This window comes from Sarcophilus harrisii, chromosome 1, assembly GCF_902635505.1.
Source record: "Sarcophilus harrisii chromosome 1, mSarHar1.11, whole genome shotgun sequence".
Taxonomy (NCBI): domain Eukaryota; kingdom Metazoa; phylum Chordata; class Mammalia; order Dasyuromorphia; family Dasyuridae; genus Sarcophilus; species Sarcophilus harrisii.
Window position 1 is genome coordinate 95,182,415 of NC_045426.1, and position 26,254 is coordinate 95,208,668.

General features: G+C 33.9%; 1 pseudogene; it reads left to right on the plus strand.

The window, feature by feature from the left end:
- The first annotated feature begins 301 nt into the window (after positions 1-301).
- On the plus strand, positions 302-22,894 carry LOC100921498 (annotated as a pseudogene).
- The last annotated feature ends 3,360 nt before the right edge of the window (positions 22,895-26,254 follow it).

Genomic DNA, 26,254 nt, shown 5'->3' on the forward strand with positions numbered 1-26,254 from the left:
GTTTCTACAACCAGTGTTTTTTCTGCCTAATGTATTTCAGTCTCTTTCATTTCTTGATTATAAATGATGCTTTCAGAAAAAAATACAGTTTTCATTGGGTGCATCTCAAAAAGACTTTTCATGAGACAACACTTGAAGTCAGAAATCCATAGAAGTGGTTGCCAATATTATTTTTGTTTGTCTTTCACTCTGCAAAAGGACTGTGGCATCAGGGAGGTGATTCCATGACATGCAAGTAAACTGGATTTAAGTGAGGGAGGACTGGGCAAGGTCACTGGCTTCACTTTCCCTCCAAAGCCAAATGTGTCCAGTGGCCAGATATAGAAACAGCACCAAAGTGAGGAAGGAATCTGTTTCCAGTAATAATGCATCTCAGAGCAAACATACTCTGCAGTACCAAGTAAGAATTTCACATTCTATGACATCATATGCTCATAGCATACCTGTTAAATCGAATAAGGACAATTCTGAAAAGAAAGAATGACAACTAGTTCTATTGTTATTATGGTTCTATATATAAAAGATAAGTACAGAAGAAAAGCAAAGTCTAAAGATTTATAAAGAATGTGTGACTGACCTATGAATAAAGAGATGAATTGTAGCCCAGAAATTTTTGGATGGTGGCAGAAAACAGTCAAATTTGATGCTTCATTTAATTTAATTCTCTGAACTTACATTGAAATATATTTGGGTAGCCCATGTCTTCTCTATTGTAGAGTTAATTGGGGCAGAATCTTAACTACCAAACCACTCTAGTAAAAAGGCAGATGATATTATTTATTCAGGAAAGTAGCTGAGATTATTTTCTCTTACATTTCTGTTATGATTAAATATTTTATTATTTTAATGCTATTAGGATGATAAACTATTAATATGTTATTATAATGTACTTTAGAAGTTTCCAGTAACCCACTTATTATTAAGAAATTTTCAAGATTCATATATCAGTCTATTAAAAACTGACCATGAGCTACAAGTGTATTTAAGCAAAGTTTTTTTTTCTTTCTGCTCAAATAGCTCTTTGTTGTTGTTTCATCATGGGCACCAAAAGGTAAAATGAGAATCAGTAATAATTTAGTAGTATAGAGAAGTTTTCACCTTATAATATGTAAGAAATATGTACACTGTATTCTGTATATATATATATATATATATATATATATATATATAGTACATTTATGTTTGGTGAATGTATGTTTGATAACAGAGAAAAGACAGTGTTACATCTGATATTCACTATGGGCCCATAGTGTCTATTTGTCCCTGATGCCTATTTTTGCTGAGTCAGATGAAAAGGGGAATTTGAGAAAGGAGCAGCACAATCTTGAGGGTGGGGAATACAGCATTAAAAGAGAGTTATCAGAGAAAAAAGGATCTTAAGAAATGTGGTGTTTATTATTTTCTATTCTCTGCTATTTGGAAAGGAAAGAACACCAGAATTTTTCTTTCTTTCTTTCTTTCCTCTTTTTTTAATAATAGTTTTTTTTAATTTTTTAAATATATGCAAAGGTAGTTTTCAACATTCACCCTTGCAAAACTCTATGTTCCAAATTTTTTCTCTCTCCCTTCCCTGCCCTAGATGGTAAGTAATCCAATAAATGTTAAACATGCACAATTTATCTATACATATTTCCACATTTATGATGCTGTACAAGAAAAAATCAAATCAGAAAGGAGAAAATGAGAAAGAAAACAAAAAGCAAGCAAACAACAACACAAAAGGTACAAATAACATATTGTTATCCATGTTCAGTTCCGGTAGTCCTTTCTCTGGATGCAGATGGCTCTTTTTATCCCAAGTCTATTGGAACGGGCCTGAATCACCTCACTGTTGAAAAGAGCCATATCCATCAGAATTGATCATCACATAAACTTGTTGTTGCTGTGTACAATATTCTATTGGTTCTACTCACTTCACTTAGAATCAGTTCATGTAAGTCTCTCTAAGTCTTTCTGAAATCAACTTGATGATCATTTTTTATAGAACAATAATTCCATAATTTTCCATAAAATTCATAAATTTCTTGGAATGATAAAAGAGACAAAACTGGTATAACTGCCTGTAAAAGCCAAAATCAGTAGTATAAAGAAAGAGATCTCTCTAAGTAGAAATAGAATTCACCCAAACAGACCATGCATAAAGAGACAAAAATGAAAAATCTAGAAATCAAGATGTAACTATTCATTTGGTCATATAATAGTACTCATGGGATCAATGGAAGTATTATGATTGTCCTAGTGATGTAGACAAATTTTATTTTCCTCAGAGTAAAGGCACTAAATATATTTTCCCACCTGTAGTTCAGTGAAGAGACAGCTAGTGAAATTTTTATTCATAAATTTCCCCATTGACAACATTACTGTTTTAAAGTCCCAATGCAGGGACTATCAAATTGCTTAATGTGAATGCTTTCCTGTTGATAGTAATTTTTTTTTTGTTTTAGTTTTCTCAGCCCTCTAAAAAGATTAAAATGAAAGTTTCTCTCTGCTGCTTGATGACACATATAGAATTTATTGTGGTTAGAAATTTCATACTGTATGGAAATATGAACATAGTTTCTGCTTGATATAAGCAGAGAGGATAGAACCCAGCCCTGGAGACAGAGAGCCAAGGTGAACCAAGCAGTCAGCTAATTAAACTAAAAAGGAGTGGGGAAAAGTTGGGAAGCACTTTGTCAAGAGAAAGCAATGGCAGAAGTTCCTGGAAAGAGAGCTGAAAACTTTCACACTTTCTGCTATTAATACTTTTTGCTATTCGTCATTACCATAAATGGGGGTATATAATAAATACACACTCACAGGCATATATTTGTTCAGTCATTTAGTTTTTTTTTTTTTTTTAAACCTTTTATCACCTGGTAAATTATACTGTTCATGGGGTTTTCTTGAGACATTGAATGGGCTGGAGTGGAGTACAGGCTCGTTCCTTGGAGGGCCTTGTGGTCAGCCAGAGTCAGGATAAATTAAAGTCCTTGGTCTTTATGGGGAGAAGTGAAGGACACAGAAAAACTGTCACGAGGCTTGCCAAAGATGTATCCTGGATTCTCAAGTCCAAAGCCACCAGCCTCTCTCCTCCTTGTCTTGCTACAAAGTGACTCTCTGGCCCTCCTCTCTCTCTGCTCTCCAATCCTTACCCATGATTTTCTTAACACCAAACATTAAGCAAGCACCCAACAATGAGAAGAGCCATTTATCCAAACATATGCTAATAGAGAAATTGTCTCACATCAAATAGGTAATTAGCCTTAAGTGCTCTCTTGTCTGATTCAAGCATATCTTTTCAGATTTTCAGCTCTCTACATCTCCCAATTTCTTTTGTTTTAGAACACAGGTGGTCACATCATCCCTGACTTCTCAGGGAGGTGAGTACCCCAAAAAGGAGGTGATCATGCTCCCCCTGACTTCTCAGGACGAGAGATGAAAAACATCAAAGGGAAGTAGGAAGTCAAGCCATATATAGTTAGCGGGTTTCTGGGCTGAAGGGTCTTATTAAAAACAGGCATACACAAACCCATCAGCATGGGAGGTATAACACAAATACATAGCAATAAAGTACAGCTTAACAGTGATGACTCTCTCCAAAGCCAGTGAAGACTCAATGTGGTATAACATGAATTGTACATGCAAATCATGATATAACAAACAATATGAATCAACATGATATTATAAAAGATTTCCAGAAATCCTAGAAGGAAGGTATGTAAATAACAATCACACATGCATTTCCTTCAGCAGCCAAGGGACAGTCCAAAACCAATCTATTGTCCATTAGTTCACGTGTCAGGGAATCCAATTATCCCTATAAGTTTTTGAAGTCCTTCAAGGCTTTTTATGTGTTAGGGAATCCAATGATTCTTGCAGATTTTGAAGTCCTGCAACAGTTTCATCATGTCTCAGAATCCAATGATTCTTGAGGGTTTTCAAGTCCTACAACAGTCTTGCCATGGCTCAGGGAATCCAATGATTCCTGAGGGTTTTCAGGTCCTACAACAATCTTATCATATCTCAGAGAATCCAATGATTCCTGAGGGTTTTCAAGTCCTACAACAATCTTATCATTTCTCAGGGATTCCAATGATTCATGAGAGTTTTGAAGTGCTGTATCAGTCTCATGAGTAATTTTTGATGTCCATGAGTGGATTGCTATAGCTGCCATGCTCTTGCAGTGGTGGGCACAATCAGTGATGGAATCACTTGATGTTTCTTGGGTCTTCTCCTTCATTTCAAGGGTCTGCTCCATCTCTTTCCAATGGACAAGGCAAATATGGCTCATTGGCACCCAGCTGATTCCTTCTCCATCTGGAGAGATACAAGCAAACCCTCTCTCCCAAGCAGTTAAGCTATCTGGTCCCTTCCATTCACCAATTTCTGGAGCTTTCCACATCACCTGGTGATTATCTAAAGATAATGGAGCTGCTCACAATGGACACTGCCCTTCCAGTGGGTTATAAAAACCTGTCTGCCAGAGCCAGTGCATCTTTGTCAAAAATCAAAAAGTTAATTCTATAAAGAGATAAATTTAGAAGTTCTCTAGGGTTGCCCATGGCTCTCCTTTTCCTTTGTTTTTTGGAGGAGTGTCTTAATGTCTCTGTTTCTCCTCTCTACTATTGCCTGTCCTCGAGGATTAAAGAGTATGACAGTGGTATGTAAAATCTTATACTGTGCACAAAAGTGTGCAAAATATTTAGAAGTATATGCAGGTCCATTATCTGTTTTTATTGCTTGTGGCACACATATAATTGCAAATGCTTGAATAAGGAATTCTGTGACCACTCAGGCTGTCTCTTTTGCTGCTGGTATTGCAAAAGTGAATCCTGAAAAGGTGTCAACTACAACATGGATAAAAGACAGACAACCAAAAGATTAAAATGGGTCACATTCATTTGCCAAATTTCATTGGGTCTCAAACCATGAGGGTTCTTCCCTGTAGGGAACATAGGAGTGTGGAAAGGAAGGCAAGCTGTACAGGCTTTTACTATGCTCCTAGCTTCCTCTCTTGTTATCCCAAAATGCAATCAAGTAGCCTGATGATAGTTAGAATAAGATTCGGGCTTTCTGAATTAAAGGAATTTTGACCCACATAGTTAGAAGGCCATCTGCCTTTGAATTTCTATAAAAAATAGGATGTGGAAGTCCGCTATGGACATGCAAGATCTTACCTGGATGCTTTCTCACTTGTTCTTGAAGTTCCATAAAGAGTTGATATATATTAAAAGCTACACATTTTATTTGGGGGTGGCAATTCTTTGTACCATACCTACTGAATAGGCCGAATCAGATATTATATTTATATCTCCTGGATAATAAGTAAGAGCTAGCATGATTGCATACAATTCATTCTACTGAGTGGACTGAAAAGGAGTTCTGATTACTCTCTTTATAGTTAAATAACAAGAGTATACAGCACAAGTGTTATGCTTGGATGCATCTGTAAAGATAGTTGGTCCTTTAAGAGGAACTTTAGAAACCTTTTTTTTTCAAGAATCCATCGTCAATTATGTAACAGTCTGGTTATCTTTAATGGAGACCAATGTGTAAAATTTGGAGCCATGGCCAATAAAATTGGCCACTCTGGAATGGTTTCACAGCATACATTAATTTGTGCATTAATATAAAAGGTGTATATTTTGTCAGGTCTTATCCCAGATAATTGTACTGCCGCTTAATGGCCTTTAATAAAATTCTAGCCACAAGCACTGGGTAAGGAGTAAGGCTTTGCTCTGCTGGGAAGCTTACCCACTCTATCACACTATCTTCTTAATTAAGGACTACTGTGGGTTCCTCTTTTGTAGCAAAAACTGATATTTCCAAGGGTTTTTGAGTGACTCTTTCAACCACATTGGTTAAAGCCAGTTCAACTTCTCTTAAAGCTTCTTGAGCTTCTTTTGTGAGCTGATGTGGTGAATTTAAAGCACTGTCTCCCCTTAAAATGTCATATAATAGTTGCAATTGATAGGTAGTCAAGCCTAACACTGGTCATATCCATTGAATATCTCTTATCAATTTCTGAAAGTCATTTAAGATGTTTAGTCTATTCTTAAGGACAGTTTTTGTACTGTAAGCACCTTAGGGTATACTTCATATCCTAAATATTGAAAAGGATCATGTCTTTGAATTTTGTCTGGAGCTATATGCAATTTGTAGTTCCTTAGTGTTTCTATGATCTTTTGTAGACATGCTTCTAACATTTGTTCCTCAGGTGCACATCCCAATATATCATCCATGTAATGTAATAACATTACTTTTGGAAATGCTTTTCTTACTGGAGTATGAGCAGCAGCAACATACATTTAATACATAGTAGGGCTATTTTTAATTTTCTGTGGCAAAACTGTCCATTCATATCTTTTACAAGGCTCAGCTAAGTTAATGCTGGGCACTGAAAAAGCAAATCTTTTCATATCCTCCTTATCTAGAGGGATAGAATAGAAACAATCCTAGTGTCTATAACCAAAGAGGTCAGTCTCTAGTCAACTGAGTAGAAGATGGAAGTTTAGGCTGAAGAGTTCCCATAGTTTCCATCTGTTCATTACTTTTCTTAAATCAGTCAACATCCTCCATTTTCCAGATTTCTTTCTTACAACAAATACAGGGAAATTCCAAGGACTTAGAGAAGGTTGTAAGTGTCCTTGGTCAAGTTGCTCCTGTACTATATCTAATAAAGCCTGAATTTTATCTCAAGCTAAGAGATAATCCACATTGGATTACATAAAACCATTCCCAGGATAATACATCAGGACCAAGTAGAATTTATACCAGGAATGCAGGGCTGGTTCAATATTAGGAAAACTATTAGCATAATTGACTATATCACTGGTTCTATCCACACTGATGTATCAGTTTTCCATTGGATAGGAACAGATGAAAGTGTTAACAGGTCTTCAACAGCAGCCCTAACTAAAAACCCGATGCCTCATTTGTATTCCTAACTGTTGTAAGATGTCTCTTCCCCACAGATTGATGGGGACTTTTTCAACTATAAAAAGAGTAAAAATTCCTGTTTTTTTCCTTCAAATGCCCATTTCAAAGGGATAGCACTAATTTCAGCTGTTATTGATCCTCCTATGTCAGACCTAGGGCATGTTGCAATCTTTGGCAGTTTTTGTCAAATAATGAATTCTTATCCCAAAAACTAGGGTCTGTGGGTTAGTCATTGGTATAGTCATTGACTATTTTGCTCTATAATATAGTTTTAGATCTGGTGCAGCTAGGCCACCTTATTTGATTTTTTTTCCCATTAGTTCCCTTGAAATTCTTGACCTTTTGTTGTTTTAGATGAATTTTGCTGTTATTTTTTTCTAGGTCAGTAAGATATTTTCTTGGAAATTTGATTGTTATAGTACTAAATAAATAGATTAGGTAGTATTATTATCTTTATCATATTTGCTTGACCTATCCAAGAGAACTTTATATTTTTCCAATTGTTTATATCTGACTTTATTTTTGTGGAAAATGTTTTGTACTTTTGTTCATATAGTTCCTGACTTTCCCTTGGTAGATAAATTCCCAAACATTTTATATTATTGACAGATACTTTAAATGGAATTTCTCTTTGTATCTCTTGCTGTTGGATTTTGTTAGTGATGTATAAAAATGCTGATGATTTTTGTAGATTTATATTGTATCCTGAAACTATGCTAAAGTTGTAGATTATTTCTAATAGCTTCTTAGTATAATCTCTGGGGTTTTCTAAGTATACCATCATATCATTTGCAAAGAGTGATAATTTAGTTTCTTCATTACTTACTCTAATTCCTTTAATCTCTTTTTCATCCCTTATTGCCAAAGCTAGCATTTCTAATGTAATACTGAATAATAATAGTGATGAGAACCTTGTAATGGTGTAGTGGGCAACCTTGTTTCACTCCTGATCTTAGTAGCAATGGTTTCACTTTATCCTATTACAAAGGATGCTTACTGATGGTTTTGAATAGATGCTACTGACTATTTTAAGGAAAAGTCCATTTATTCCTATATTCTCTAGTGTTTTAATAGGAATGGATGTTAGATTTTATCAAATACTTTTTTCTGCGTCTATTGAGATGATCATATGGTTTTTCTTAATTTGGTTATTGATATAGTCAATTATGCCAATAGTTTTCCTAATATTGAACCAGCCCTGCATTCCTGGTATAAATTCTACTTGGTCCTGATGTATTACCCTGGGGATGGTTTTATGTAATCGATTTGCTAATATTTTAATTTAAGATTTTTGCATCAATATTCATTAGGGAGATTGGTCTTTAATTTTCCTTCTCTGTTTTCATCCTCCCTGGTTTAGGTATCAGTACTATTTCTGTGTCATAAAAGGAATTTGCTAAGACTACTTCATTCCCTATTTTTTTTCAAATAATTCATATAGTATTGGGGTTAATTCTTCTTTAAATGTTCCTAGAATTCACATGTAAATCCATCTGATCCTGGGGATTTTTTCTTAGGGACTTGATTAATAGCTTGTTCTATTTCTTTTTCTAAGATGCAATTATTTATGCAATGTACTTCCTCCTCTGTTAATCTGGGCAACCTATATTTTTGTAGTTATTCATCCATTTCCCTATTGAATTTATTGCCATAAAGTTGGTCACAGTAACTCCTAATTTTTGCTCTAATTTCCTCTTCGTTAGTGAAATGTTTTCCCTTTTAGCTTTATTTAAGACTAACAATTGGATTTTCCTCTTTCCTTTTTCTAATCAAATTTAGCAATGGTTTATCTATTTTGTTGGTTTTTTCATAAAACCAGCTCTTTGTTTTATTTATTAATTGAACTTTTTTTTTTTACTTTCAATGTTATTAATCTCTCATTTGATTGTTAGAATTTTAAGTTTGATATTTGAGTGGGGTTTTTTAATTTGCTTTTTTTTTCTAGCTCTTTTTTTTTAATTTAATTTTTTTTTATTATAGTAACTTTTTATTGACAGAATCCATACCAGGGTATTTTTTTACAACATTATCCCTTGCACTCACTTCTGTTCTGATTTTTCCCTACCACCTTCCACCCCCTCCCCTAGATGGCAAGCAGTCCTATATATGTTGAATATGTCCTAGTATATCCTAGATACAATGTATGTGTGCAGCTCCAAACAGTTTTCTTGTTGCACAGGGAGAATTGGATTCAAAAGGTTTTCTAGCTCTTTTAATTGTAAGCTCAATTCATTGATCTTTTCTTTCTCTATTTTATGCAAGTAAACTTCTAGTGATATAAAATTTCTCTTTATTATCACTTTGGCTGCATCCCACAAATTTTGGTATATTGTCTCATTGTCATTCTCTTGTATTAAATTATTAATAGTGCCTACAATTTGGTGTTTCACACATTCATTCTTTAGGATGAGATTATTTAGGTTCCAATTACTTTTTGGTTTATTTTCCCTTAGCTTTTTATTGAATGCAGTTTTTATTGCATCATGATCTGAAAAAAATGCATTTAATATTTATACCTTTTGCATTTAATTTTGAGGTCCTTTTGTCCTAATATATGATCAATTTTTGTATAGGTTTCATGAACTTCCAAGAAGAAAGTGTATTACTTTCTTTCTCCATTTCATTTAATGCCCATCTTCTTCCCTCAAAGAAAATGTTCATTTTAGCTGGGTAGTTTATGGTTAGCTGCATTCCAAGTTCCTTTGCCTTTTGGAAAATCAGATTGCAGGTCCTTCAATCCTTTAATGTGGAAGCTGCTCAATCCTGAGTAATCCTTATTGTAGCTCTTCAGTATTTGAAGTTTTTTTTTCTTTTTTTCTGGTTGCTTGTAATATTTTTATCTTGGTAAGCAATAATCCTTAGATTATCTCTTCTGGATCTATTTTCCAGGTCAGTTTTATTTTTTCCCAAGAAGGTATTTAACATTTTTTCCTATTTTTTCTTTTTCTTTCTTTCTTTTTTTTTTGTTTTTGTTTTTGTTTTGCTTGACTGATTCTTGATGTCTTATCAAGTGATTCATTTCCATTTGTTCAATTATGATTTTTAATGAATTATTTTCTTTACTTTTTTTACTTCTTTTTGTAATTGTCCAATTGAGTTTTTAAATGAATGATTTTGATCTGTGGAATTTTTTTTTTTTTATTTTCAAATTTTTTAAGGATTTATTTTCTTTTTCTAATTCAAAAAGTTCTGTTTTCCTGGGAGTTCTTTGTCTTTTCCATTTCACATTTCAGGGAGTTGTTTTCTTTTTACACTTTATCAAATCTTTCTTTTAATGTGTAATATGCTTTTTCCAGATCCTCTTGCAGAGTTTTCCTTTCCTTACCCCATGTTTTCTTCTAGCTCTCTTTTAAGATGCTTTTCAAATTATATCTAGGAAAGCCTTGTGTGGTGAGGACCAGGTTATATAAGCCTTTGGGCCTTCATCTGGAGAAAATCTGCTTTTAGTCTTCTCAGGATTTGAAATCTGTTCTCTTTCACTACAGAAACTGTCTATAGTTAGAGCTTGCTTTGGCTTTTTACTCATTTTTAAAAAAAAAAAACATTCGGGATCTGCTTTTAGGTCAAGGGGGTTCCAAGCTTTCTCTACAGACCACAAAGCAACAGTGGCTCTTTTGGAATCATGCTGAATCACTCCAGTTGCTGGGTAGGCATGGCCAGGTAAGGTGAGACTCCTGCACTTTGGGGTACACTCTTTACCTTTTGTGTTTGTGTTGGATGTTTTATAACTCCTCTGCTGATCTACTGGTTTGCAACTAGAGCAGAGTAGCCAACACTATTTTATTTTCCCCCATAGATTCTCTGTCCCTGTAGAGACCACATCCCACCCTGGGCTGCTCAGCATGGGCTGGCATCCATGTCTGTGACTGGCCTCCTCCTGTGCCCACACCCAATCAAAACCGACCTTTCTGGTGATTTTTGAAATTATCTTCTGCTGGTAATTTGCTATACTCTCAATATTAATGAACTTTGTCAGTCTAGCACTATTTCAGAGGCTTAATTTTGTAGTTAGTGTGAGGGTAGCAGGAGAGTTCATAAAGAAACATGTGTCCTCTCCACCATCTTGACTCCACCCTTCAAAAGCAAGATTAAACAAGAAATACAAAGCTGGGGAAAAATTTTTACAGTAAGTGTTTCTGATAAAGGTCTCATTTTTATAATATATAAAAAATTGTGTCAAATTTATAAGAATACAAGTAATTCCCCATTTAAGAAATTGTCAAAAGATATCAACAGACAATTTTCAGATGGTGAAATTAAAACCATCTATGGCCATGTAAAAAAAAATGCTCTAAATCACTATTGATTAGAAAAATGCAAACTGAAACAACTTTGAAGTATCATCTTCCACCTCTCAGATTGACTAAGATAAACAGGAAAAGATAATAATAAATATTGGAAGGGATGTGAGAATACTGAGACTCTAATGCACTGTTGGTAGAATTATGAAATGATCAATCATTCTAGAGAACAATCTGGAATTATGCCCAAAAGACTATACAAGTGATATATCTGTTGACCTGGGAGTGCCATTACTGGTTCTGAATCTCAAGAAAATCAAAAAGAAAGGAAAAGGACCCCTATGCAAAAATGTTTATAGCAGCTCTTTTTGTAGTAGCAAAGAATTAGAAAATGAGTAGATGTCCATTTATTGATGAATGACTGAAGAAGTTGTTTAATGTAAAGATAATGGAATATTATTGTTCTATAAAAGTAATGAATAATCTGATTTTAGAAAGGCCTGGAAAGATATATAGGAACTGATACTGAGTGAAACAAGTAGAACCTGGAATACATAGTACGCAATAACATCAAGAATGTGTTATGATCAATTATGAAAGACTGTTGTTTTTGATGGTTCAGAGATCCAAAGCAATTCCAATAAATTTTGTATAGAAATGCTAGCTACATCCAGTAATAGAACTATGGAAACTGGATGCAAATCAGCCCATGCTTTGTTCACTTTTTTTTTCTCTCCTTTGTTTTTTCCTTTTTGTTCTCTCCCAATAGGCTTCATATAACAATAAATATTAAAATAACTAAATAAATTTTTTAAAAAAGAAACCATAACTCCAATAATCAAAAAGGAAAATGTTCCAAAAGACAAAGGAACAAGATTGGAAGAATATACATAAATCACAATGTTATTATTCATTAAGATGTATTATAAGAAGCAGTTTAAAGACCTATTCCAATACAGCTGTGGTTACAAAAGAAGTTGGATTGAATGTGTAGCAAGAAAGTATCGTATGCATTGCTACCAAAAGAAAAGGAAGGATGAGGAAGAGAAATATGAAGTGGTGGAAGAAGAGGGGAAGGAGAAGCAGGAGCAGCAGCAGTATATTTTGTACATGTTTTATATAGTATCACATCCATTGTATCCCCCCTTCTTAGGATGTCTATCCCATCTTCTAAGTATAAATGGTGTCAAATTTTGAATCTGTTGGTGTTGGAAATCATGGACTTGCTAATGATATGCATTGTTCAATGGAAAATATCTAAACTAAAATGTTCACAATCCATGTTAAATAAATATGTAATTGCCACAAATTATGCCAGAATATCACTTTTAAAATTATCATCTGTAAAATTCTTCCATAAATGTCAATGCTTTTGTGTCATTGTGGAGATAAACATGTATTCTTAAAGATACTGCCAATGAACGATTCTGAAGAGTCCCATTAAAACAAAAAGGTTTTTAATGTGAATCTGGCAATGGGATGTTTATCTGTTATCTGAGGGGGCAATTAAATCTGGAGAATTTACCACCAAGTGATTAATCTATTCATCCATAGAAATCCAATAACACTATCTAGAGACTGTTAGGTGACCCAATGGATAGAGTCCTTGAGCCAAAGTAATAAATCTCATGTCAAAAATTTACTACTTATGTGATCCTAAGCAAAAACTAACCGGCCTCATTTTCTTCATCTTTAAATGGGAATGATAAAAATAGAGTCTAATTCCCAGGGTCATTGGGAGGATAAGAATGTGATACTATGAAATAAAATGAGATAGTATCAATAATCACTTTGTAAACCTTAAAGTATCATAAATCCCAGTTATCATCATTTACTCAGGCACAGAGGGATTAGTAGGTGCATCAGTTTTAAAATAACAAATACACCAAGGAAAACAGATTCCCCCCCCTTATAAACAAATCCTAATTAATATATCTAATTATGTTCTTATTTGCTGTACATAGTATTATTCAAATTTTTATCACTGAAGATGCATATTAAAGTTTCTCTGGTGAACAAGAGGATGAAAAGTAGTTGAGGGCCATTATCTAGTCCTTTAATAGTTAGAAGCAACAGAGTTTACCAACTAGTTAGCAAAGATAATTAGTTAAAAAATGAGAGACCAGAAAATATGCTTTATCCTTCACTCTTCCCTTCAACTCCATTCAACTTCTGCAATCTGTCTTCCCTCCAGCTACCTTATCTCCCCTCATTCCCTCTTTCCTCCTTTACCCCCTACTTACCTTCCTAGCAACAGATTCCCAAAGATTTAGCAGGGATTATACACTCCACTACTGTAGCAGTGTCCCAACACTCACTCCCAATTTGCCAAAAATTTGTGCTCTCTACACTTGATGTCATTTGTGTATCTACCTTAGCAATAAAAACCTTTAAGTATGACTCCAGATAAAGGAATACTTAGTTTTAGTGAACACTGTCTGACTAATTAGGCATTTGACACTACCATCCCCTGGACTCCCCACTTTGCTCTTCTACAAAATAAAAGGGCTCATTTTATGAAATCTAAGAGTCCATTAATATTAACTATCTGTAATTCTTCCACTCATTGAATATTTTTAAGCAGCTATTGCTCTTTGTTTCAATATATGCCATTTCTATGGTGGTCATCAAGGTAAAAGGTATATCAAACATAATTTTAACACATTGTATCAGCTAAGCTACAGCTAGAATACCAATGTCTAAGTCAGTGAAAGAATGTGGAAAAGTATTCGATGTAATCTAAGAAACACAATCAAATGATCCTTCTTGATTTATATGTTGCTTCTGTATACTGCCAAACTGTGAATGCTTTTAGCTTCAAATTTGTTAATTTATTACCAAAATTTACATTTCAAGTGGATGCTCAGCATTCAAAAGTTGCACTGTTTGTTTTCGCATTTACTGCTGCTATTATAGAGCAAACATCTACCCACTTTACAATCATCTTAATGACAAATTCATTATAAATAGTCTTATTTTGAACTCAGACCAACTTTAGGGCTGGCTAGATCATTACAGTAAGAATATTTAGCAATCTTAGCCATAAAACAAAACAGGGATAACATATTGCTTCATAAAATTTGTTTCCCACTTTTAAATGATGGTAGAAAAAACTGGAAATTGTTTTTTCAAAGGCACAAAGATCTCTCCAAAGTCTCCAATTAGAATCTAAGACTTTAGGAGAAAATAATGCCCTTCTATATATAATTGTCATCATTTGGACAAATGTGAGAATATACATGCTTTTTCATATAAATATACATATATATGTGTGTGTATATACACGTACATGTGTGTATATACACACATACACACATGTGTGCATATATAAATACATACACATTATTATTCAACTGAAATTATTCTCTCCATAATTGCTAATGCTATTTTTATTGTCAAACCTAATGACTTTTTTTTTCTTCAGTTCTCATCTTCATAACTTATCTGTGTATTTGATATTATCCTTTACTCCTGCATATCCTATTTTCTTTGAGTTTTCATGATATTCATCTCTTCTGATTCTCCTACTCCATAACTCCTGTATCTCATTTAACAGTCAGATGACGGTTCCTAACTACCTGGATACCCCAAGATTGTGTCCTATGTCTTTTTTCTTTTTCTATTCTCTACCTCTCTGTAAGCAGTCTGTCTCTTTTCCTCCTCCCCTCTCTCCTTCCTACTCTCTTTCCTTTATTTCTTTTTTCCCCCCTTCTCACACTTCAGTTCTCATTGCCTCAGTCTTTCTTTCTCTCTTTTTCTCCCACATCAAATTTATCAGATACTTTGGATTTAACTACCACTATGAAGTAGTTGGCTCACAGGAACAATATGTTCAGCCTGAACATTTCTCCTTGGCATTCAATCCCACATCATCTCATATATATTTCAAACTGAATATCTAGGAGAAATATCAATCTCAACATGTCTAAAGTTGAATACATTATCTTTTCCTCCAATTCTCCACTTTTCTTAGCTCCACTATTTCTTTCAAAGTCTCTCGGCATTTTTATCATCTTTTTACTCTTCATTACATTTACATGTGATCATTTGTCAAACTAGCCAATTCTAACTTCCTAGTAATTCTATCAACTGAATTTTTCTCTCTTCTCAAATAATAGAGAATATTATTTTGTAGTTGAGACCACCCTTTTTCTTGGTTAATTGTAAAATTTTCTGATTGGCTTCTTTACTTCAAGTTTTTCCCCATTTCAATCCATTTTTCCTACAGTTGCCAAAATAGTTCCCTTTCAACTTAGTTCTAGCTTTGTTACTAGTTATTTCCAATGCTTCCCTATTACATGTTAGGATTAAGAAAAAACGCATTTGGTTACTTCATAAAATTACCTCTTAAAATTATTCATGCTTTTATGTATCTTTCCAGGTTCAGTGAGCATTATTTCCTTTCTATACCATACAATTTAGCTTAAATAGCTTTCTTTCTGTTCCTTAAAAATGCTACTCCACCTCTTGTATCTGAGCTTTTGCAAGTCATCCCCATGTCAAGAATGTTCTTCCTGCTTATTTCTGTCAGAAGCTTCTCTTCTTTTCAGTGAATGAGTCTTTCTTGTACCCCATTCTACTACCCTTGTTCCCAATCTATTTTGTACTTAACCAATCTGCACTTTCTTTATATTTAGCATATAGTTGTATAAGAACTTGTTGCCTTCCCTTTTACAACTTTAGCTTCTTGTGAGTAGAGATTGTTTGAGTACAATTCCTATCAAATATGCCTTTCTGAGCTCTGGAAGTACAAAGGAAAAAAAAAGAAAAGAAAAACTTCTCTTAAGGAGCTCATAGAAGGCAGCATACAAAAAAAAAGTACCAATATATAACATAATAGATGCTAAACGATTGCTCCTTGAATACTTGTCAATGCTTTTGGGGATAATTTTTAATTTATCAAGGTATCTGATAATTAATAAAAAGTTTACCTATTAACAATTGTATGGGTATTCAAAAAATCCTAATACCTCTGGTGTGAGGGCTCACCAATTTCTTTTCATGGCTTCTCATTTACCTTTTGTGTTTACCTGGCATTCACCTTTTATCTGTGGCTCTAAGAAGCTGTAGCATGTGCTGCACCCACACTCCAGGAAAATATCTTGGAAATTAGACCAAACCAGGTTGAAGGAAACTAACAGAATACAAAATATTTTGATGAATTCTGGAGTGGGGGTGGGGTGGGTATCTACTTCAAGAACATGATTACTTTCCCCAGTAGAATGGGGAGATAAGAACAATTTGTTTCGATAGCCACGAAGGCAGCTGAAGCCAGCTCTGTGGAGCACAAAATGCTTAATCAGACCTCTAAGAAGCAAAGGTCATTCAGTGCACCCTAGGCTATTGCCAGTCATCCTGACTTTTGTTACATTGGATTTTGATGACTCTGGAAGAAAAAAGTGAGATACTTAAATCCAATTCATGTGCAATTCAAGACATCATCCTATCATTTCATTGGTCCTCTCCACAAATGAGGACAAACAACAACATAACCTATTTGTATCTTTTCAATGATGGTCTTTAGCTGTTAAAAAGTTTTACCATTATTTAACTCTTCAGATGTTTTCCTATTACTCTCCTAGGTGAGCTATTAGATCCTTGATGACAGGGGTTATGTTTAATATCTTTGCATTGCCTTTAGCACAAAATGTTATATATGATAGGCACTCAGTAATTCTCTAGTTTTGATTTTATAAGGAGAAAAAAGACAGAGATATGAAATAAAGGAGACTCACAAAGGCAACATAATATATTGGTCAATGGGTTATACTCTGTTACAGAAGATTTATGTTTGAGTCCTGGATCTGCTACGTAATTACTTCTGTTACCTTGGCAAAACTCTTAAACTTTTAGACTAGATTTTCTCACCTGGAAAATGCCTAGTTTCCAGATTCATGTAGTTCATTTTTGTGTTGTTTTGTTTGTGGAATAAAATATAGAAAGCAGGAAGAAACTACAGTATACAAAGAAGACTGGGTAGATGGAATAAGTCAAAGATGCTGTAAAAGGTTTCAAATCTAGAGCCTATGAGAAAGAGTTGGGAGGAAAAAAAGCACTGTGTGTGTGTGTGTGTGTGTGTGCCAGTGTTTGGGGAGAGATTTATTGACTAGTGGTATTAAAGGGATTCTGATAACCTTGATAAATATCCTAAGAGAGGGAAGGGAGATGTCTATTTCAGCTGTTTTTTGGGTAAGAACCTGGGTTACATTGAAAATAACTTCCAGTTCTGGAAGTCTATTACTTTGTGGTACTGACTAAGTATTCTGAATTGTTAGCATAGATCCACTTTTGTTAAAAGCCTTTATAGTGAGTACAAGACCCTTCAGACCTACACCAATAAAAACTCACCAACAAAGACTGGTTTAAAGAAATTAATCCCTTTTTATATTTGGGAAAACAGGCTAGATTCTTTCTACATTTTCATGGGACTTATTATGGTAGGGTCATCGACAATTAGATGATCATTATCCCACATTTAATCCTTCCAACTGCTTGTGTGGCATGTATAAATTTATGGTCTATTTTAGCAAATTTGTATTATGAAAGTTAAATTCTTTGTTCTGTTCCTTCACAGATTACAAAACAATGTACATCTCTCTAATGGAATTCTAGAATGTAATTATAAGTAGTTTGTTTTACTAATATTATATTACTGATATCTATTGTAAGGTCCAATATGTAATAGACAACTAAAAGATTATTGATTGAGAAGCAAATAAATTTTTAAATGGAAATAAACGTATGCACTGTTCTTTTTATTAACTTTATATGCATTGCAAATGCAGTTTTATATGCAAGGGATAAAAAATAATATGAAATGAGAAAATTATGACAATTAAAATGATAAACTGAAGCTTTAACTAATGAAGCTATTTGTGTTGCTAAATTGTGGCAGTAACAAATTGTCGGGAAGGATAGGCTATTTTGCTAGAATATGCCTGAAATATGACAGTTAATACATGTTTTTCTTGAGATATATAAATTAACTCTAAAGGAAAGGAAGTGTAGGAGGGTGAGATTTTAGCTTACTTCTAGCAAGGTCATCAGTGTTACCTTATACTTTGAGAGATGCTTTGTATGAAAGCTAAAATTAGTAACAATTGGTTTTTAAATTCAGTGTTCTCATTTCCATATACCTAGGCTTTTGCCAGCATTGAAGTCATACTTCTTTTAATATATTGATGCTTGGATAGATAAATGCAGAAGAAAGATAATAACAGAAAATAAAAGATTATGAATTGAATGGGGATGATCACAATTGGGATGATAGAGAAAAGAGTATTAAATTTAGGATGATATATAACTCTAGGAGCTACGGATTATTCCAAAAAGAAATGACAAGAAGAGAAAACTGACCCTAGAAAACACTCATACCAAAGTGGGCCAAAGGTTAAACTGTTGGAATCTTTACAAATTGTTAAGCCATTGGAGTTGATAGAGACAATAATTATCTAATTTGGCATGGTTCAATATGATTGATTTGATCTTAGAAGGAGATATTATTTTGGGACAGAACTTGAAACAAGGTACTAAGTACAACTGATAGAAAGGATGCTTGTGTTCACACCTTTAGAGAGCTCATAAGTATCTAAGTACTCAATGGAGTTCACATGTTTGGGAGATTTCAGGCTTAGTATGAGATATCCGAATTCACACCTCCCTTAGGGCCAGAGAGCACTCTGGGAGATAACCCAGAATCCCTCTCTCTCCAGAAGGAGGAATTAATCTTTGGGAGATCATAGATACACAGGAAGTTCTTAGAGCTGAACAGAGTTTTCTTGGGAACATTGACTGGGGTCGGAGAGGAGCACTCTGGAAGGAATTTCTCCAGAACATTGACTGGGGTGGGAGAGGAACACTCTGGGAGGAAGCCCACAAGCCCTGTCTTCGAGGCAAAAGAGATTCATTGCATCTTCCAAAGTTGGTGCTGGCTGGAGGCTGAAGAAAGCAGAGGCAGAAGCCAAGGATAAAGCTGCAAGAGCTCTTGGAACCAAGCAGAGAGCTAGGCCTCTGAGCTAACCGGGCTATATTGAAGGACACAATAAAAGATCTGAACTTTTATCACCTGGATGTGTTTTGGAAAAGAAACACCAACATTAAACTTTGTGGATTTATTCTGAAATGACAAATGGGAGGCAAGACAAAACAGACAAGAGGCAGAGACTATAGGAAATTAATAATTTTTGCCTGAACAAAAAAATTAATAGATTTAAAAAGTTTGATTCTTAAGGTTTTTCACCATGGTGCTCATACCCACTCTATCAATTTCTTCTAGAGCTCTGGTTACTCTGCATTTCTGGAGCCACCCTCCTAAAAAACAAATGCAATAGCTGATTATTTTATAATAAATAAGGTATTCAATTCCCCTCCCCCTTAAAACAAAGGACTCCTATGTTGCCAGAATCAAAACCCTTGGACTAGTATTGAGCTATTTTATTTAAACTTTCATCATGAAGAATCACAGCATCATAGATATAAAGCTTGTTAAAGCTTACTGGAAAGTATCTAGTCCAGATCCTTCTTGAACAGTTGAGAAAACTAAACCCCAAATAAAAATGAAAATGCCTTGGCCAGTGTTAAAAATTAGCATATGACAGAGCTGAGATTCATATTTGAATCTTCTAAATCCAAAGTCAGAGCTCCTTACCCTATGCCACATTGCCTTTTCAATCTTCTTACCTAATCTGCCAATGTATTCTTTAAGGAGACTTTAATTACTTGATTTGGTAGCTTTTGAAATAATTTTTTTGTTTCTTCAAAGCTTAATGATGGTTCCAATATTTACAGAGCATAGAAGTTTCCATTAACAAAACTCCCACCACCATCTCTGGATATATTTTTGTGGCTGCAGTGCAGTAATGTTTTCTCTAGCATTGGAACAAAGTTTTTAATCAGCATTCCCTATCTTGAGACATGAAACTAAATCAGTCTACAGAGAAAATAATATACTAGCCTCAAGTGGAGAAGTTTAAAACTGGTCTATTTAAAATTTAAAAATATATATATATATATATATCTTGTAATAACGGGCTATTTAAACTGCTCACAAACTATTATAATGCAAAAATGTGTAGCATAATATGCTGTATAAGTATGATTTGTAAAATGTTCTACCTGCCACGAGTTTCTTCCCACTTAAATCTCTCCTCAGCTCTGCTGTCAAATAGATCTTTTAACCACATTACTCCCCTATTCAATAAACTTTAGTATCTCTCCATCACCTCTAGAAACACATAGAAAATACCTTATTTGGCTTTTAAAAGCATTCAGAACTTGACCTCCTTCTGGCCTTTCCAGATAATTCTAGTCATTAATTTGAAGCAGAATGTAACACTTAAGCTTGCCTAAGAACAGCCTGAAAGAATTGCCAAATAGGACTAAGGTAGTGAAAGTATAGAAATTGAACCTTGAGAAATGCTAATTACCTTGATTACAAAGACACCAACAGCTTTGGCTTTTGCATGAAGAAGGTCTTCCATTCCACAATACAGCAGTAGAAAGGCAACAGTGCCTGGAAACTGAAAAAAAAAAAAAGCTGAAAATACTGAAAAGCTGGGTAGAATATAGAGAAGTTTCATTCAAAGGAATTCCACTTCAGCTCAGATGTGGTCTGGTATTTACTACTTGAGATTCCTAGAATTAAAGAAGAAACAAAAGACATTAACAATGGACTAAAATATTGAGCAAAAGGTTTTTTACCTCATTTATCTCAATGTGAATCACACATATAGGGGCTATATTTTGTTCAGAGATGGACATGGTGTGAAGCAACAATCCTTATTCCATGTCTTAGCTGTACATTCTATTTGTAAAATGGAAGTTGGATACTTTCAGGGAATAAGCCAGATCATTGCTTTGCTCTCTATATAAATGAATGAAAAAGAAAAATGGCCTTCTGGGCCATAGTGAAACGACTTTTGGGCCCCAAGTATGCTATGCATGGCTTTTTTCCCCTAAGATTTTTTTAAGCTTTTGTAGTTTCAACAACCTCTTTACACTAAATCTCAGGATATGAGATATTTCATATTTGAAGGAAAATGAGTTCTTATGAACTTGAAGTTATATATTAAATATCGATTAAAGTTGTCTATGAAAAAGCTTGTGAAATTTTTTCAGGAAACACTGGCCTATGACTTTTTCTTTGGTGGTGACTTTGTAATAGAGCAACTTATATTAGAGAAACATAGAAATCTATGTTTGAACAGAAACAGATCAAGTCAGTTTTTCCCTATGGCAAAGGGGATGAAGCACAAAGAAACCTCTGGGGCTACTTCTACCTGAATCTCAGTCTGTCGTTAAGTACCAAAACAATTGACAGAAAAATATTGGCACATCCAATTTCCAATCATCCAAAACAAACCAAAACAAAACAAACACCACCACCACCAACAAAATCGCTACAGTTTCCAAAAGACAAAACATATAGCTCCATCATCAACATATAATGAATGCAAATGAAAAGATTCCTTCTTAAAGAGACTTATCTGAATAGAAAAAACATAGTGAAAACATTAGGGGGAAGGTAAAAACTCTAAGAAAATAACCACCAAATTCTAAGCCATATAACAATGCAGCAGCTAACCAAAATTCTAATATGACCAGATATGTGGAGGGATTTTGAACCAAAGTGGAGTAACCTTCAGATATGTCAGCCACTGGGGACAAAAAAAACATAGCAAAATATTAAATTGAAGACAAAAGTAGAACAATAAATCATATACTCATAGATACATACCAAAGTCCTGTTGAAACAAGGCATTAAATGTAAGGCACGAGTTTAAAATTTTAAAGGATGATAAAGTTTAGTATGGGTTCAATGTCTCTCAGTATGATGATATACCAGGAACTGAAAATTAAAATAGGATTTCCATTGAGGAAGAATTAGAAAGAATTCACTCTCAAAATCATGTATTTTACCCAAGTAGCTTCAAAAAGTTTTCTGAGAGATGTTCTACTCCATAAAAAGCATCAAATAATTTTAATTTTCATTCACCAAATTCCCCAAGACATTCATTCCAGGCTGATGGCATAGGTCGGAATTAATTTCACTACCATTCTATAGTAATCCCCCTGTTGAACATGGAAGTTTTCCAACACATTCTTGTACTGTTAACACTAATTTCATATCTTTGCATTATAACCATGAAACTCAAATCAGTCCTCGCAAAGGACCTTATGGCTTCAATCATTCCATAAACTTTTCTCCAGAGAAATCTTATACCTATCTTGCCCTTCTTATGCTGCCATCTAATTGAATAAAAGTCCTGCTTGTTGATGTCAGTGATACCAGTTGATATTCAGGCAATTCAAGGTCTCCTGTGGATGGTGACTTCATAATCTCTGAGGTGGATTATTTACCAGTTAAACAGAAAATAGCCAGAAGTTACTTATACATTTACAAGCCTGAGGAATATGGATAATCATGGAACTGAGGTGCAAACAGAAGTCACTTCAGTAAGTTCCCAAAGCATACAATTTGTCAACATTTAGCTATTCAGGACTATGTCCTTCCAGCTATTTCAATAGATAGTTCAATGCAATATAGAACTTCATCATTTTTTGAAGATGTCAGTTCATCTGGGTATCAATATTCAAGTATACCACCTCTAGTACACTATAAATGCTGAGATGGAGTTTTTATATATGAATCAGTGTTACTATGGAAATCTACTCATGTTTACTTAACAGAAAACAATAGAAATCATTTAATATCTACTTTGCTATGTTTATAATTCCCAAAATTGTATTTTGTATAGTTAAGGGTAACTTATACAATTCTATGTATGTTAATAATAATATATATATTAAAAAAATCTGCAATCCCAGTTAGATGATACCAAAGCTGAGCATTTTAACTTTTGTCATGATTGGCCCTTCAAAAATAATAGCATATATAAACATAGAAATAGTATGGAGATATACATGCAATATTAAAAATAATAAAATCCCACCTTTATAAAAATATTTTTACTTCTCTTTAATCTTAATCTCTTTCCATTGAGATGATTTTTCATGTATCCTATCTATATTGCATTTGTATATAGTTGTTTTCTTATTTACCTCATTAGTCTATGAATTTGAAAGTAAGAAATGATTTTTTAAAAAATTTTTGCCTTTCTTGTACCTCCAGGATTTAGCATAATGCTTGCCCATGGTAGGCATTTAATAAATGTCAGTTGATTGACTGACTTTAGCATTAGTGATTTCCCTGGACTTTTGTGAGAAAAATGTTTTATAAATATGTGTTATACAAATGTGGGTGGTTGTTGTTACACAACAATAGGCAAGTGAATACAATTGAAATATTTTCCTTCCTTTAATGTCACATTTACAATTGTTAGTCACATATGTTTGATATCTGTATTAAAATCCATTGACCTGTTTTTTGCTAATATACTTCTAATCACAAAGAACATATCATACTTAATTTCTTCTTCTCCCTTACATTCCACACTAAGTCATAATTGACATTAGACCTACACTCTTTGAGGGTAAAAATCATGTCTTTTTCATTAAATACTTAAAATAGTTAACATGATTCCTGAACTATAGTAGGCACTCATTAAACTTTTTATTGAATGAGTGATTTAGAGAATGGGAGAATGAATAGATTAATTTAAAGAATAAATAGTCTGAGTTAGCTCCAATACTTCAGTTTCTTAATTTGAACCTTCACACCTAATATCTTCATCTAATCCATCTAGCATGCTATCATCAGACCAATCTTAAAGTTCTAGTACTTTCAGATTGCCACTGTTCTGTAAAGTCCATGTAATACCATGATTTCTTCATGCCTACCGTCTCAAATCTTAGTCTCATTATCCTAACATTCAAGTTTTTTTTAATAGTTTACTGAATTTATTCTACTTTACCATCATTATGTCCCAATATTCCTACACATAACTTCTCCATTCTGGCAAATCCAATCTTCTTACATTCTCCTATCTATTTATTTCTTCATTATTGATTTTTTTTTTTTTTTTTGCAATCTCTCTCTCTCAATCCAAATTCTCATCATCGTTTGAGAGCTCTCTCTGATGAGCAAAGCCTTCTCCGGTTATATCAGCCTTTCTATGAAACGCTAAACTATGATTTTCTGTAATGCCTTTGCTATTATTTTATTTAAGATTTTTGCATCAATATTCATTATGGAAATTGGTCTATAATTTTCTCTCTCTGTTTTCACCCTGCCTGGTTGGAGTACCAGTAATATATCTTTGTAATAAAAGGAATTCAGTAGGACTTCTTCTTTCCCTATTTTTTCAAATAGTTTATATAGTATTGGAATTAATTGCACTTCACATTTTTGATAGAATTCACATATAAATCCAAGTGGCCTTGGAGATTTTTCCTTAGGGAGTTGATTAATAGCTTGTTCTATTTCTATTTCTAAAGTGGGACTATTTAAATAATTTATTTTCTCTTCTGTTTACCTGTTTACCATTCTATATTTTTTGTAGATATTCTTTGATTTCATTTAGATTATCAAGTTTATTGAAATTTAGTTGGGCAAAATAACTCCTAATTATTGCTCTAATTTCCTATTCATTGATGGAAAATTCTCCCTTTTCACTTTTGAGATAATCAATTTGATTTTCTTCTTTCCTTTTTCGAATCAAATTCTCAGTGACAGTGTTTCTCACTGATTTCATGTGCTAAGTAATGGTGTCCACGTGCTGATTTCTTCTGGGGCACAGCTGCTTACAATTTGCCTTTTTTATTCATTTTTGGGAGTTTTTACAGCAAATCTGCTAACACCTGTTTGCAACCAGGACAGAGTATTCTAAAAGCCTTACATAGGATTCCCCTGGTGGACTGCAGCAATGCTCTGACTTCCTGCTCCAATTCATTGTTCCATGGTATATCCTTGGCAGACTATCCTCCTGCCTTTTCTGAAGTCTTTCAAGGTATCTTCTGGGAATTTGTTGTACTTCAGATATTTGTGGGTTCTTTGACTCTAAAACCAATTTAGAAGCTTAATCTATTGTTGGTTTGGAAGAAGGTCAGAGAAGGTCACAGAAAGTCCTGTCAGCTCTCTGTCATCTTGGCCCTGCCTCCTTTTAATGATTTCAATTAAATTGAAATCATTGAAGTTCGTTGTTTGTGGCATTATTAATGTCATAAATGGCATAGGAATTATTTGATTTTGACTTGGAAAATGTCCATATATTTGTTGAGTCTCTCTGAACCTTGATTAGTCCTTAGATGACAGAGATATAGTCCATTATTATTCTGTATCCAAAGCTTTTTCACCTTAATAGGATTAACCAAAACTTGTACTCTGGTAGGTTACATTTTGAGATAGTATTACATCAAGGTCATAAAAGGACCTTGACTAGAATATAAATATGATCTATTATTGAACAACTTTTCTGCTTGATTGTAAATAGTGATTGAACCTTTATTGAAAGTAATGAATTACTGCATATTATTGATCATATTCCATACAATTCTTGAAAATTTAGATGAGTTAACCAGTCAAGTCACAACATTTATTAAACATTAATTTTATCTTAGTCACTATACTAAGCTTTTAGGATACAAACAAATGTTCAAACCCTTCCTTCCTTCTAAGAACTCATATATTCTGAGGAGAGAAGATGTAAAGTCATTCAATATGTAAATCAATATGTGGGATATCTAGATTATACTTGTCAAGGCTTCTAATCTTTTGATATGTAAATTCCAAACATAAGCCAGATCTTCACAGCTCTAAGGCCAGCAAGACATTACAAATGTGCTAGTGATTTTGAAATGATTACTTTGAAGATTAAATGACTACTTTGAGATTATTTGGATATGCTTATTAAATCAGAGTTGGCACTTATAAGAATCAGTATGCCCCCTCCCCCAAATCCCATAAAATGATAAATCAAACTTCTGTTCCTAGAGTATGTTTTAATTTCCTCGGGTTCCATGCATCCTATTATTCCAAACACCAAGCCATGATTATGTGAGTGATATTTTTTGACTCTACCCTCTTTCAGTCCTCTTTCCCATGCTGCCTCCCTTCACCATCCCATTCTCTGTCCCTGAATTGTGCCATCTGCCTCTATATGACTTTTCACAGCTTGTCTTTGTCCTTTATTAAA